Genomic DNA, 17199 nt, shown 5'->3' with positions numbered 1-17199 from the left:
AGATCCCGAGCAGCCGGGAAAGCAGGCCGACTGGGTGACTGTGAGGAGGAAGCGTAGCCCTAAACAGAAGTCCCGTGTACACCGCCAACCCGTTCACATTTCTAACCATTTTTCCCCACTCAGCGACACACCCGCCGAGGATCAAACTCTGGTTATTGGCGACTCTGTTTTGAGAAATGTGAAGTTAGCGACACCAGCAACCATAGTCAATTGTCTTCCGGGAGCCAGAGTAGGCGACACTGAAGGAAATTTGAAACTGCTGGCTAAGGCTAAGCGTAAATTTGGTAAGATTGTAATTCACGTCGGCAGTAATGACACCCGGTTACGCCAATCGGAGGTCACTAAAATTAACATTGAATCGGTGTGTAACTTTGCAAAAACAATGTCGGACTCTGTAGTTTTCTCTGGGCCCCTCCCCAATCTGACCGGGAGTGACATGTTTAGCCGCATGTTCTCCTTGAATTGCTGGCTGTCTGAGTGGTGTCCAAAAAATGAGGTGAGCTTCATAGATAATTGGCAAAGCTTCTGGGGAAAACCTGGTCTTGTTAGGAGAGACGGCATCCATCCCACTTTGGATGGAGCAGCTCTCATTTCTAGAAATCTGGCCAATTTTCTTAAATCCTCCAAACCGTGACTATCCAGGGTTGGGACCAGGAAGCAAAGTTGTAGTCTTACACACCTCTCTGCAGCTTCTCTCCCCCTGCCATCTCCTTATTACCCCATCCCCGTAGAGACGGTGCCTGCTCCCAGACCACCAATAACCAGCAAAAATCTATTTAAGCATAAAAATTCAAAAAGAAAAAATAATATAGCACCTTCAACTGCACCACAGACTAAAACAGTTAAATGTGGTCTATTAAACATTAGGTCTCTCTCTTCTAAGTCCCTGTTAGTAAATGATATAATAATTGATCAACATATTGATTTATTCTGCCTTACAGAAACCTGGTTACAGCAGGATGAATATGTTAGTTTAAATGAGTCAACACCCCCGAGTCACACTAACTGCCAGAACGCTCGTAGCACGAGCCGAGGCAGAGGATTAGCAGCAATCTTCCATTCCAGCTTATTAATTAATCAAAAACCCAGACAGAGCTTTAATTCATTTGAAAGCTTGACTCTTAGTCTTGTCCATCCAAATTGGAAGTCCCAAAAAACAGTTTTATTTGTTGTTATCTATTGTCCTCCTGGTCGTTACTGTGAGTTTCTCTGTGAATTTTCAGACCTTTTGTCTGACTTAGTGCTTAGCTCAGATAAGATAATTATAGTGGGCGATTTTAACATCCACACAGATGCTGAGAATGACAGCCTCAACACTGCATTTAATCTATTATTAGACTCAACTGGCTTTGCTCAAAATGTAAATGAGTCCACCCACCACTTTAATCATATCTTAGATCTTGTTCTGACTTATGGTATGGAAACTGAAGACTTAACAGTATTCCCTGAAAACTCCCTTCTGTCTGATCATTTCTTAATAACATTTACATTTACTCTGATGGACTACCCAGCAGTGGGGAATAAGTTTCATTACACTAGAAGTCTTTCAGAAAGCGCTGTAACTAGGTTTAAGGATATGATTCCTTCTTTATGTTCTCTAATGCCATATACCAACACAGCGCAAAGTAACTTCCTAAACTCTGTAAGTGAGATAGAGTATCTCGTCAATAGTTTTACATCCTCATTGAAGACAACTTTGGATGCTGTAGCTCCTCTGAAAAAGAGAGCTTTAAATCAGAAGTGCCTGACTCTGTGGTATAACTCACAAACTCGCAGCTTAAAGCAGATAACCCGTAAGTTGGAGAGGAAATGGCGTCTCACTAATTTAGAAGATCTTCACTTAGCCTGGAAAAAGAGTCTGTTGCTCTATAAAAAAAGCCCTCCGTAAAGCTAGGACATCTTACTACTCATCACTAATTGAAGAAAATAAGAACAACCCCAGGTTTCTTTTCAGCACTGTAGCCAGGCTGACAAAGAGTCAGAGCTCTATTGAGCCGAGTATTCCTTTAACTTTAACTAGTAATGACTTCATGACTTTCTTTGCTAATAAAATTTTAACTATTAGAGAAAAAATTACTCATAACCATCCCAAAGACGTATCGTTATCTTTGGCTGCTTTCAGTGATGCCGGTATTTGGTTAGACTCTTTCTCTCAGATTGTTCTGTCTGAGTTATTTTCATTAGTTACTTCATCCAAACCATTAACATGTCTATTAGACCCCATTCCTACCAGGCTGCTCAAGGAAGCCCTACCATTATTTAATGCTTCGATCTTAAATATGATCAATCTATCTTTATTAGTTGGCTATGTACCACAGGCTTTTAAGGTGGCAGTAATTAAACCATTACTTAAAAAGCCATCACTTGACCCAGCTATCTTAGCTAATTATAGGCCAATCTCCAACCTTCCTTTTCTCTCAAAAATTCCTGAAAGGGTAGTTGTAAAACAGCTAACTGATCATCTGCAGAGGAATGGTCTATTTGAAGAGTTTCAGTCAGGTTTTAGAATTCATCATAGTACAGAAACAGCATTAGTGAAGGTTACAAATGATCTTCTTATGGCCTCAGACAGTGGACTCATCTCTGTGCTTGTTCTGTTAGACCTCAGTACTGCTTTTGATACTGTTGACCATAACATTTTATTACAGAGATTAGAGCATGCCATGCGGTGCGGCACTGCGCTGCGGTGGTTTGAATCATATTTATCTAATAGATTACAATTTGTTCATGTAAATGGGGAATCTTCTTCACAGACTAAGGTTAATTAAGGAGTTCCACAAGGTTCAGTGCTAGGACCAATTTTATTCACTTTATACATGCTCCCCTTAGGCAGTATTATTAGACGGCATTGCTTAAATTTTCATTGTTATGCAGATGATACCCAGCTTTATCTATCCATGAAGCCAGAGGACACACACCAATTAGCTAAACTGCAGGATTGTCTTACAGACATAAAGACATGGATGACCTCTAATTTCCTGCTTTTAAACTCAGATAAAACTGAAGTTATTGTACTTGGCCCCACAAATCTTAGAAACATGGTGTCTAACCAGATCCTTACTCTGGATGGCATTACCCTGACCTCTAGTAATACTGTGAGAAATCTTGGAGTCATTTTTGATCAGGATATGTCATTCAAAGCGCATATTAAACAAATATGTAAGACTGCTTTTTTGCATTTACGCAGTATCTCTAAAATTAGAAAGGTCTTGTCTCAGAGTGATGCTGAAAAACTAATTCATGCATTTATTTCCTCTAGGCTGGACTATTGTAATTCATTATTATCAGTTTGTCCTAAAAGTTCCCTGAAAAGCCTTCAGTTAATTCAAAATGCTGCAGCTAGAGTACTGACGGGGACTAGAAGGAGAGAGCATATCTCACCCATATTGGCCTCTCTTCATTGGCTTCCTGTTAATTCTAGAATAGAATTTAAAATTCTTCTTCTTACTTATAAGGTTTTGAATAATCAGGTCCCATCTTATCTTAGGGACCTCATAGTACCATATCACCCCAATAGAGCGCTTCGCTCTCAGACTGCAGGCTTACTTGTAGTTCCTAGGGTTTGTAAGAGTAGAATGGGAGGCAGAGCCTTCAGCTTTCAGGCTCCTCTCCTGTGGAACCAGCTCCCAATTCGGATCAGGGAGACAGACACCCTCTCTGCTTTTAAGATTAGGCTTAAAACTTTCCTTTTTGCTAAAGCTTATAGTTAGGGCTGGATCAGGTGACCCTGAACCATCCCTTAGTTATGCTGCTATAGACTTAGACTGCTGGGGGGTTCCCATGATGCACTGAGTGTTTCTTTCTCTTTTTGCTCTGTATGCACCACTCTGCATTTAATCATTAGTGATTGATCTCTGCTCCCCTCCACAGCATGTCTTTTTCCTGGTTCTCTCCCTCAGCCCCAACCAGTCCCAGCAGAAGACTGCCCCTCCCTGAGCCTGGTTCTGCTGGAGGTTTCTTCCTGTTAAAAGGGAGTTTTTCCTTCCCACTGTCGCCAAGTGCATGCTCACAGGGGGTCGTTTTGACCGTTGGGGTTTTTACGTAATTATTGTATGGCCTTGCCTTACAATATAAAGCGCCTTGGGGCAACTGTTTGTTGTGATTTGGCGCTATATAAATAAAATTGATTGATTGATTGATTGATCCAACTAGTATCGCAACTCTTAAGTGAATTTTTGTTAATGCGGCAAAAGGAAGAGTGCATTTGTGTGCGATTCCATCCACTTGTTATGCTCTTTTGTTTCAGAATTCTTTGGACTTGAGTGGTGTCTGTATTTCACAAAGTAAAGGCTACACCACATCACAAAATTAACTCTGCTGGAGTTACAGAGTGCAGCACACGCAAGAACCTGTGCAACACAGTTCTTTTTCAAGGCTTTCAGCTCTCCAGCCCCAGTCAAAGCCTAACAAGGTACTTTAAGACCCTGGAATGACCTGGAACTTTCTTTTCCTGGCCTTGAAAAAATGCTCATCTTTGTAACAAATATTAAACCAATAATCCACACAGCCTAATCGCTCCCATGCAAAAAAAAACAAACAAAACTATTATTATTTTTTACTTTATTACGGGTGTCTAATAAAAGGTTTTGGGGTTTGTTTCTTTTTTTTTTTTTGCATGGGAGTGCTTAGGCTGTGTGGATTTTTACTTTAATATTTGTCTCACCTTGATCCCGGAACACCATTTTATGTGTGTGTGTGTGTGTGTGAGTGAGAGAGACAGAAAGAGAAATAAAGTCAAATAAATCCAAACTTGTTTCTTTACTAAATTATAAAATTAATTTATACTTTTATCTATATGCCATACAATATGTCTTTGATAAAGAGTATAAGATAAAGTCTTTCAGCATGAAATTACGTATTTTTAATGTAAAGGTAAAAATTCTGGAAGTTACAGATTATTGTAGTTGAGGATACACCTCCCACAGTATAAATGAATGCACTGGGGGCGCAACAGGGACCCATCCAAGATGGCGGCCAGCTGATACATCAGCGCCAATAGGCAGCGGCAGTCCATGAGACGTCTACATATATATCTATGGCTCATGCATGCTCGTCTTTTTCTGGCCACGTTACAGCGCCACACACAGGCCTGGCATATGTACTACAACATTAAACAACGCTTTGAGGCACAGAATTTGCCTCAAACATTTTTTGTAATCAAATTATTCAAATTACTCAACTAATCGATTCAGCCCTAGATTTAAGAAATTTCTGAAGAAAAAAAAGTGCATTACTGTTCTTACAGGAGTGCGAACATCGCCCACGGCCTGGAGAAATGATGCTTCTTATTCATGCTAAATATCTGAGTGACCCAATTCAGGACCGAAATAAACTGAAAAACCGTACAGGATACTTCTACAACTCATGGACATAGAGGTACAACAGGAGATGGTGCCAAACGTCCTCTTGGACAAAATTTAGGAATAATCTCCCAGCGAAGAAATGCCAAGATCACCAGGAAGCAGGAGAACTGATGTCTGGGACCGTGTGCCAAGTCCAATGTACAGAGCCCTGGAAGGGTCAGGTGTGGAACAAAAAAAAACTGCACCCACAGATTCAGTAGGACACCTGTCCATCAGTAGGACACTGTCACCGAGTTCAACACGTCACTGAACTGTCTGTGTGTGACACTGACTGGCTCAGTAGCGCCACCTGGGCCCGTTGCTTCTGCTTCAGCTGCTGTTAAACACAAACGCTTTAATTGGATACTTTTGTATTATAGTTAAAATAAAAGTTTAAACAGTGCATCCTGTCGATTTTTCATTAATTTGTGTCTTTAGGCCAAATGTGACGTCTTCTACACCCGATTTTATAAAAATGTAAGATTGAAAAACTTAAATAAAACTGTGGTAAAGTTTTCATGATAACGGGGAAGCTAAAACCAGCCTGAGATGATAAAAGTTGCTGTTTTAAAACTTTTTCGCTTCATGCGGTTGAGAGATCCGGTGTGACGTCACGCTCCCGAAACACCTGGAAAAGTGTGTTTGAAGTCATACGCTCACGCGCGCGGGCGGCTCTTCGCTCCAACGAGAGCAGCTAACAGTTAGCTCCGGGACGGTCCGAGGCTTCGAACTCACCGTGGCTTTAAAGCAGCCTCCGCTCGGTCCGGTTCCTCACTGCGGTGGTTCTAAACCGGCCTGGTTCTATCCGTGATGCAGATCATCGACAGAACAAAGACACGAAACGAATAGACACGAGAGTGGACAAACAGTCCGTAACACAGAGAAAAACACCAGAGTGGACACAGCATGTAAAGACACAAACACTAGAGTGGACAAAAAGTCTGTAACAGAGACAAACACCAGAGTGGGCAAACAGTCCGTAACACAGAGGAAAAACACCAGAGTGGACAAACAGTCTGTAACACAGAGAAAAACACCAGAGTGGACAAACAGTCTGTAACACAGAGGAAAAACACCAGAGTGGACAAACAGTCTGTAACACAGAGAAAAACACCAGAGTGGACAAACAGTCCTTAACACAGAGGAAAAACACCAGAGTGGACAAACAGTCTGTAACACAGAGAAAAACACCAGAGTGGACAAACAGTCCGTTACACAGAGGAAAAACACCAGAGTGGACAAACAGTCTGTAACACAGAGGAAAAACACCAGAGTGGACAAACAGTCTGTAACACAGAGAAAAACACCAGAGTGGACAAACAGTCTGTAACACAGAGAAAAACACCAGAGTGGGCAAACAGTCCGTTACACAGAGGAAAAACACCAGAGTGGACAAACAGTCCGTTACACAGAGGAAAAACACCAGAGTGGACAAACAGTCCGTAACACAGAGAAAAACACCAGAGTGGACAAACAGTCCGTTACACAGAGGAAAAACACCAGAGTGGACAAACAGTCCGTTACACAGAGAAAAACACCAGAGTGGACAAACAGTCTGTAACACAGAGAAAAACACCAGAGTGGGCAAACAGTCCGTTACACAGAGGAAAAACACCAGAGTGGACAAACAGTCTGTAACACAGAGAAAAACACCAGAGTGGACAAACAGTCCTTAACACAGAGGAAAAACACCAGAGTGGACAAACAGTCTGTAACACAGAGACAAACACCAGAGTGGGCAAACAGTCTGTAACACAGAGAAAAACACCAGAGTGGACAAACAGTCTGTAACACAGAGGAAAAACACCAGAGTGGACAAACAGTCCTTAACACAGAGGAAAAACACCAGAGTGGACAAACAGTCTGTAACACAGAGAAAAACACCAGAGTGGACAAACAGTCCTTAACACAGAGGAAAAACACCAGAGTGGACAAACAGTCTGTAACACAGAGAAAAACACCAGAGTGGGCAAACAGTCCGTAACACAGAGGAAAAACACCAGAGTGGACAAACAGTCTGTAACACAGAGAAAAACACCAGAGTGGACAAACAGTCCTTAACACAGAGGAAAAACACCAGAGTGGACAAAGTATGTAAACACACAGACAAACACTACAGTGGACAAAAAGTCTGTAACACAGAGACAAACACCAGAGTGGGCAAACAGTCCGTAACACAGAGAAAAACACCAGAGTGGACAAACAGTCTGTAACACAGAGACAAACACCAGAGTGGACAAACAGTCATTAACACAGAGGAAAAACACCAGAGTGGACAAAGCATGTAAACACACAGACAAACACTAGAGTGGACAAACAGTCTGTAACACAGAGGAAAAACACCAGAGTGGACAAACAGTCTGTAACACAGAGAAAAACACCAGAGTGGACAAACAGTCCTTAACACAGAGGAAAAACACCAGAGTGGACAAAGCATGTAAACACACAGACAAACACTAGAGTGGACAAAAAGTCCGTAACACAGAGACAAACACCAGAGTGGGCAAACAGTCCGTAACACAGAGAAAAACACCAGAGTGGACAAACAGTCCGTAACACAGAGGAAAAACACCAGAGTGGACAAACAGTCTGTAACACAGAGAAAAACACCAGAGTGGACAAACAGTCCGTTACACAGAGGAAAAACACCAGAGTGGACAAACAGTCTGTAACACAGAGGAAAAACACCAGAGTGGACAAACAGTCCGTAACACAGAGGAAAAACACCAGAGTGGACAAACAGTCCGTAACACAGAGGAAAAACACCAGAGTGGACAAACAGTCCGTTACACAGAGGAAAAACACCAGAGTGGACAAACAGTCTGTAACACAGAGAAAAACACCAGAGTGGACAAACAGTCTGTAACACAGAGAAAAACACCAGAGTGGGCAAACAGTCCGTTACACAGAGGAAAAACACCAGAGTGGACAAACAGTCTGTAACACAGAGAAAAACACCAGAGTGGACAAACAGTCCTTAACACAGAGGAAAAACACCAGAGTGGACAAACAGTCTGTAACACAGAGAAAAACACCAGAGTGGACAAACAGTCCTTAACACAGAGGAAAAACACCAGAGTGGACAAACAGTCCTTAACACAGAGGAAAAACACCAGAGTGGACAAACAGTCTGTAACACAGAGAAAAACACCAGAGTGGGCAAACAGTCCGTAACACAGAGGAAAAACACCAGAGTGGACAAACAGTCTGTAACACAGAGAAAAACACCAGAGTGGACAAACAGTCCTTAACACAGAGGAAAAACACCAGAGTGGACAAAGTATGTAAACACACAGACAAATACTACAGTGGACAAAAAGTCTGTAACACAGAGACAAACACCAGAGTGGGCAAACAGTCCGTAACACAGAGAAAAACACCAGAGTGGACAAACAGTCTGTAACACAGAGACAAACACCAGAGTGGACAAACAGTCATTAACACAGAGGAAAAACACCAGAGTGGACAAAGCATGTAAACACACAGACAAACACTAGAGTGGACAAACAGTCTGTAACACAGAGGAAAAACACCAGAGTGGACAAACAGTCTGTAACACAGAGAAAAACACCAGAGTGGACAAACAGTCCTTAACACAGAGGAAAAACACCAGAGTGGACAAAGCATGTAAACACACAGACAAACACTAGAGTGGACAAAAAGTCTGTAACACAGAGACAAACACCAGAGTGGGCAAACAGTCCGTAACACAGAGAAAAACACCAGAGTGGACAAACAGTCCGTAACACAGAGGAAAAACACCAGAGTGGACAAACAGTCTGTAACACAGAGAAAAACACCAGAGTGGACAAACAGTCTGTAACACAGAGACAAACACCAGAGTGGACAAACAGTCTGTAACACAGAGGAAAAACACCAGAGTGGACAAACAGTCCTTAACACAGAGGAAAAACACCAGAGTGGACAAACAGTCTGTAACACAGAGAAAAACACCAGAGTGGACAAACAGTCTGTAACACAGAGAAAAACACCAGAGTGGACAAACAGTCCTTAACACAGAGGAAAAACACCAGAGTGGACAAACAGTCTGTAACACAGAGAAAAACACCAGAGTGGGCAAACAGTCCGTAACACAGAGGAAAAACACCAGAGTGGACAAACAGTCTGTAACACAGAGAAAAACACCAGAGTGGACAAACAGTCCTTAACACAGAGGAAAAACACCAGAGTGGACAAAGTATGTAAACACACAGACAAACACTACAGTGGACAAAAAGTCTGTAACACAGAGACAAACACCAGAGTGGGCAAACAGTCCGTAACACAGAGGAAAAACACCAGAGTGGACAAACAGTCTGTAACACAGAGAAAAACACCAGAGTGGACAAACAGTCTGTAACACAGAGAAAAACACCAGAGTGGACAAAGCATGTAAACACACAGACAAACACTAGAGTGGACAAACAGTCTGTAACACAGAGGAAAAACACCAGAGTGGACAAACAGTCTGTAACACAGAGAAAAACACCAGAGTGGACAAACAGTCTGTAACACAGAGAAAAACACCAGAGTGGACAAACAGTCCTTAACACAGAGGAAAAACACCAGAGTGGACAAAGCATGTAAACACACAGACAAACACTAGAGTGGACAAAAAGTCTGTAACACAGAGACAAACACCAGAGTGGGCAAACAGTCCGTAACACAGAGAAAAACACCAGAGTGGACAAACAGTCTGTAACACAGAGACAAACACCAGAGTGGACAAACAGTCATTAACACAGAGGAAAAACACCAGAGTGGACAAAGCATGTAAACACACAGACAAACACTAGAGTGGACAAACAGTCTGTAACACAGAGACAAACACCAGAGTGTCTGTCTCTGTGTATCTATCGATTGTGGTGTTAAACTCAAAATCAGCTTGTTAGTAGTTGTAAGTGTACTGGAGACAATACTGGAATTTATCAGTTATCGTTAACTTCCGATCAGGGTTGGGAGGGTTACTTTAAAAATGTATTCCGATACAGTTACTAGTTACCTGTTGAAAAAATGTAGTCAGTAATGTAATCCAAGTACCATAATATTAAAGTAATGTAATTTGATTACTTTCAATTACTTCTGGATTACTCTAATATCAAATATGCTAATACAGACAAAAGAAACTAAATATAAATAGTCTTGACCACAGTACAGTTTATTAAGCAAAAATAAAACTGTTTCTTTTACATGGCATGCTCTGTTTTACTTCACATTATGAATTAAGAGCACCGCAATATTGTTTTAAACAATGTTTAAATTTTCAACAAAAAATGCCAAACAAATGAAGGATAATGAAAACTCAGGCGTGTGCAGATGAATTTGTAATTAAAATGGCTTGCAGAACAATATACAAAAAAAAAAAGTCTGCTACTTTTTCAGTAAAATTATCTTACTTTAGTCTTTCACATAGCATTCCCACCCTGTTTAACATATCAGTCCACTTATTGAACTTTCAAAATAAGAACAACAGCATAATGAAAACCATTAAGTAAATACTGTCAGTAAGGAGGCGTGGTCGCCATTTTAATTACGGGCAAGTTAGTGATATGCGTGCATAGAAGTTCAACAAACAGGTGGAATATGCCGGAAAGCTGCACATGTTGGCAAAGCCACAAACGGAGGAAGAAGGGAGACAATATTCCTTCCATAAGTAAGTGGTTTTGGTTCTTCTTGTCACTTTGTCTGTGATATTTGGATGATAAACAGCTGTATGTTTCCTGCCGTACCTGTGTCGCCCAATGACACGGACCATTAACTCTTCACTTATGTCTAGTTGATATTTTCCACTGCTAGACCAATGTCTAGTTAAAATACTTGTCGTTAGTGATTAAAATTGTTCGGCAAGACTGGGGATTTTTTTTTTATTTGCACCTTAAAATAATGAGATTATAATGACCCGCCCTGTGCCGCTCACAGTCACACCCACACATAGAGATGTGCACCCACACCACTGACTTCATGAATGAAACTCAGTCAATAAAGCATAATTGTGTAAAAATATAATAAAATGCATTAAAATTGTAATCCTGCGAACTAATCCCCATTTTTACTAAATATACCTGTAATCTGAATACGTATTTTTTTCTGTAACTGTAGCAGAATACAGTTACCTTTTTTTGTATTCTAATTACGTAATGCCGTTACATATATTCCATTCGCCCTATTGACGTATCCCATAATCCCTTGCGTGCCAGAGAGTCGCTGCAGTCAAACAACATATAGAGAATCAACACGATGGCAGTTGTAAATTAATATTATACTACAAAAATGTATTTTTTTATGCTTTTCATCACGTTAATAAGACACTGCTGCATGATACCCTGAAAACTTGCTAAAACAATTATAACAAATAATCTGTGTCTGCTACGTTTAATGTGCGTGGAATTTAATAAACGCAAACCGAATTCCAGACATATTATATATATTTATCTCGAACAAAGAGGACAAACAGTGTTGTAAAGAACAATAATCAAGATGTTAAAGAGCAAACTTCACTTTCCCCCAGAACGACATGATCAGGAAGCGATTGTACGAGCTCGTAGCTCACAGCAGCTCCCATTGAAAATAACGGAGGGACAGCCTGTGATTCTCATATTTTTACATAAAATAAATGCAATAATAATGTCTATAAACCCAGAGAATATATTCAAGAGTTTTAGGCACAATATAAAAATAGTTTTATGTTGCGATGTTAGTGGTGGTGTCTGTGTGCAGCGATTAAAGTGCAGCGTCATCAGAGCATCTCATTGCAGTTCTCAGTGTTACTGAAATCTTGCAGCACGGCAAACTCTCTGAGGTTTTGCGGGATTTGAAACATCAATAGGGCGAATTACTCCCCAAGCCTGCTTCCGATACATTTTTGGGTGGTTTATCGTTTTACCTTTATCAAAGATAACTTTTCAGCTATCCGATTATCTGTTATCAAAGTAAATTTTTTGGTTATCTGTGCTCACCACTGCCAATAACCGATAAATTCCAGTATTGTCTCTGGTACACTTACAACTACTAACAAGCTGATTTTGAGTTTAACACCACGATCGCTTCTGAAAGCATCAAAGGCTACTCAATCACAACTGTACCATCAGGCGGAGGTCTTGGAAAATAAAACAATGCTGACTTATGGTTTGGTGTAAATAAAATGAATACTGACAGAATAACTCCATTAATGTCAATTCTGTCATTTGTGCAAAGTTAAGATATAACATATATCTTTTAATGTCGAATAATGCACTAATTCTGAAGTTTTGTAACAAACACAGACAGATGGCATTCTGGGTAAAATGTGCCTCCACTAGCACTGATTGGTTACGTAAACCAACACGTTAATGTGAGGTGTGTGTGTGCTGGTGTTTACAGATAAGTGTGCTTGTGTAAAATATGCCAAAAAAGGCATTTAAAAAAAGCCAAGTTGTAATTAGATAACCGTCTGATATAACCGGTGTCAAAATAAATAGAACACTGCCATGATCTACTGGTGCCAGTGCGAGTTTTGGCCCTTTTTCAGTTGATTTTTCATTGGTGCGAGAATTTTTTGGATCGCACGAGTTTCAGGTTAATTGCATGTCCTGCATCGTTTAGTATACATGGAGTAACAAGCTGCGTTTAACATCTCACGACCACCTCTCGCACTGCGCTTGTGCAAACACCGCAGACCTGTCTTGTAATGTTTTTTTGTTGTTTAGTTTTTTTAAACTCTGATGTCTCCCATCAAGAGTTTTTGTAAATTAAGTTTAAAAAAAAGCTTCTGTTTACGTTTTGCTTCTGGAAACACGAGTCGACATGTGGTTTTTGAACGTACAATGGGCCTCATGTATCAACGTTGCGTATGGCGATATTTGAGCGTATATGGGGTGTACGCCAAAAGATTGAAGATGATCAACATGATAAACAGTGCCATTATACAAATCAATGCATACGTTACATAAATAACACTTTCCTGATTATAATACATAATAATCAATACAAATCCCGCCTTTGCGGGATTGTTATGGAGCACGATCTGTGGCCACAGTGCTGACAGGAAGGAAAGCGCTGCTCGCCTTTTTCTCCAGACTTCGAGCCTGGAGCCAGAGCAGCGCTGAGCTTAACTTCATGTGGTGTGATCGTTTAAGACAATGAAATTGATAATAACAACTGTAGTTTTGTCATTCCCTTAATTTGCCCATGCTGCAACCAGGTTTTGTCGTCTCCATTCGGTTGTCACAATAAAATAAATACAGAAATACGTTTAAAAAATAAAGAAATCTGACAGATCAGGCGTGTCTTATTAATTGAGCGAGCAAATATCCACATGTCAAGAATTATTGACATGTGAAAAGAGAATACAGTGGTCCCTCGCTATAACGCCGTTCACCTGTCGTGGCCTCGGAGTCTCGCGGAGTATTTAGTCCAATTTTGCATGCCTTTTTTTTTTTTTTTTACTTTACAGTGTTCTGTGTTCTGCGTATCTGTTTATAAGAATCTTGTCGCCCAGAAGAGAAAAGAGCGCCAACAACTACTCATAACTGTGTTTGTCACACGGAAACAAACACCTGCTGCAGCGAGATGTGAGTGGGAAAAGGCGCAGCGTCAGGACGCAGAGGCCTGATCTGTGAAATACTGGTCAGTCACTATTAATAATTTCTTATGTGTCCGACCTCGTTCGTTGATCGTTAAAATTAATTTGTTAGTTCTAAATGCCATCATAATTATTTATAGGAAAACGTTCTATTTTTATTTCTCAAACAAATGTTTGGGCCTGAAAACAGTTTGGTATTATTTTCCTACTAAGGTTTGAACTTTGAGAGTGTTTACACACGAGAGAAAAGTGAGAAAATGTTCATGCCTGATTGAGAAAGTGTATAAACTGCGTAGTGAGGGGTTTTACGTCGCGGTTTTGCGTATTTCGGGCTATTTTTTAGAACGTAACTCCAACGATTAATGAGGGACCACTGTAACACTTTATTGATTATATACTACAAAACAATTGATACAACGGCCACTTTTGACGCTCTATTGGCACGCGTCGTGATTGGTGGAGTTCTTTTTCATTGCCGTCTTTCCAGCTTCAGTGTCGTAAAATGAGGGTGTGTCTGAAGCGGAGTCTGAATATTTATGGGCGTGTTTATTATAATTACGATCGTTTCCACCCGCCGCATTTATCAAGATCACGTCAGGCGTACGCCAGAAATGGGCAGTTGCGCACTGCTTGATACATGTCACGGCGACTTTGGTGTATTTCAAGTTTACGCTGTAAATTTACGCCACAAGTGCGCAACATTGATACATGAGGCCCAATGTGTGTGAGAACATAAATTGCGCACTCTGAACTTACACCGTGCGGTTCTGTGGTGGTACTGGAAGCCAGTACAGTGATTGAAAATATCAGCCCGGTTTCAGTTTGAATACTGCCATGAACACTACTGGCCAGTAGATTGCAGAGACTTGCCAAAACAAAATTCCAGATAATCTGTGTCTGTTGCTACTCTGCTACGTTTAAGATGCGTGGAATTTAATAAACACAAACACAATAACGTCTATAAACCCAGAGAATATATTCACAAGAGTTTTAGGCACTAGAGTTTAATGCTGTTATCCGTGGAGCCTGATCAGAGTGTCTCAAATGCATTTTTCATGTCATGAACGTACTGAGCTTATCCTATACCCATAATGCATGTGGACACAGCATGTCCACACTAAAACCTTAAAAATTAGCACATTACGTTAAAACTAAAATATATCTGATATTTTCACTTTATAAAACTTCAGACGTTGACGTTAATTTAAATAACTTGTCCAAAATTAGTTTGGTTAAAATTTGAACCATAAGTTAAAAATGTATGCCTTTGGATGACTTGGGTGATATTGCCATCGTATCAGTATGAAGTTGAAAGAAATTTTTTTTTTTTGGGGGGGTGACTAGTTCTAGTGGTTGCCTCTAGAAGCAGCTCTCCTCTTTTTGCAGAGGGTAGAACTACACATCTGCTACAAAACATTTAGCAGGTAGGTGCTCAACTGATTTTAAATTTTATAAGAGTTTGTAGGTGGTTGTTTACCACGTTAACAGTCTAAAAATTATCGGACAAAAATTAATCAGAAGATAATTAGTCCGATAATGGTTTTCAAAGTTATCTGAAAAGATAATCCAATAATGAAAACATTATCTTCAGTAATTATCGGATTATCAGAACTGTGCCCACCACTGCTCTCTGCCATCTCTCTCTCTCCTCTAGCTTTTATTTTGGATATTATGACAAAACACATAAGAGTGTGCAGAAGCAAGCATAAATCATTTTTAAGAGTCTGTCTCCATACAGATAACCCATTATTATGGGTTTTTCGACAGAGTCAAAACAGGTCTGTTTTCAGCTGCTTTCACAGGCCTTCTTCATTCCTTCTCAAGGACGGTCAGTTAATTAAAATACACCACTGTGCTCAGCTCATTTCTCTAAGCAAACAGAAGTTAGCTTAGCTGATAAGATTCACGGTCTCAGACATTTCTCAAGGCAGCAAGAGGTCATTTCACACAGTAAAGGATCAGTGGTTCACTAGAAAATAAAATCACACACACAATGTATAATAAGGACATTATAAGAAAGGCATTATAAATGATAACATATATTTACAATTTCTCTAACAGATGCAGATACAAATAATACATTTTGGTAAAAAAATATGAAAATGTTGAGGTCCAATTCTCACCATGCTTATGGAATGACTCACATATTTCTGGCTAATAATTATGAAAATAGTTTGCTGTAGTTCACTTTATCAAAAGTTTTAGTTACACCAAGCATGTTCACAAAGAAACATTACTTTTCTTGTAGTTATAATAACTTATGACCTCATTCATGACAAAGGTGCATTGAGTCGTGGAGACACCTGGTTTAAAACCAAACTGCAGGTCACAGCTCATTAATACTTGTTTTTCTTTGACTAGAATAATGATGTCAGCAATTTTTGCAATAATACTGCTCAAGGTAATGACACGATAATTAGTATTTGAATTGGAGATGATGCTCTTATTTTTTGGAAATGGACTCAATAATAAATCCGTGGAGCATATATTATATGATCAGACTGTGTACCTTCCTCTCCAATCAGATTTACCATGTTTCAGTTGATGAACTATTTTGGAAACTTTATGTACAGAGATTTTATACTCAACTCCAATACCCTTATTGATTCTATTTGAAATTTTCATATATATATATATATATATATATATATATATATATATATATATATATATATATATATATATATAATTCCTATCAAGATGCTCATATGGGACACTGTTATACAAATTTTTATATTTATTACTAAAAATTCCAGCAATTTCAGCATTATCAGTGTACCCGTCAATATTGCTTGGCGATACATTATTTCTGCCTTTAATTTTTCTAACCTAATTAAAGAATATCCATCTTATTTTTATGCATATACTGACATGATGCCCTGTGCCTCAGACCTCATCTAAACTTTGAAGTCCGTTTCCTGTCCAGTTGTTTTTGGAGATCACTCATCGTGATAAAAGAACCTAACACGTCACTAAATCTGTATGTGGAAACACACAAAATAGGAGATGATTGAAAACAGGAGGAAGACATTAATAAAAAAAAAAAAATCTACATTAACACTTTGTCCTGGTGATCAACTCTAAAGGGTTGTTTAAACTTTTAAACTTTATGGAACAGTTTACCGGGTCATGTCAAATCTCTGTCATACAAAATCCCCTTTAAATCATTTGTTAAAGATTTTTTTGTTCCCATAATGTTTTTTTCTTACTGAATCCTGGTCTTTTATGTACTTCTGCTCATGTTGTCTGGTCACTTTTATTTCTTTAGATTTATTTAGTTGTTCATATTCTTTGTCA

The 17199-nt window shown here is 39.6% G+C and overlaps 1 protein-coding gene across 2 annotated transcripts in view; it reads right to left on the bottom strand.

The window, feature by feature from the left end:
• The window catches only part of snx21 (sorting nexin family member 21), a 30633-nt gene that overhangs the window by 12724 nt on the left and 710 nt on the right, over nt 1-17199 (bottom strand). The window contains exon 1 of one of the 2 annotated variants that reach the window (XM_034171883.1): nt 6078-6239. The exons of the other annotated variant lie outside the window; for it this stretch is intronic. The gene's annotated coding sequence lies outside the window, so the exon portion shown is untranslated. Of the gene's footprint in view, nt 1-6077; nt 6240-17199 lie in introns of those variants that run through there. 2 annotated transcript variants of the gene reach the window in all.

Source organism: Thalassophryne amazonica, chromosome 6 (genome assembly GCF_902500255.1).
Source record: "Thalassophryne amazonica chromosome 6, fThaAma1.1, whole genome shotgun sequence".
In the NCBI taxonomy this organism is placed as follows: Eukaryota; Metazoa; Chordata; class Actinopteri; order Batrachoidiformes; family Batrachoididae; genus Thalassophryne; species Thalassophryne amazonica.
This window is presented reverse-complemented; position numbering and strand designations above follow the sequence as displayed.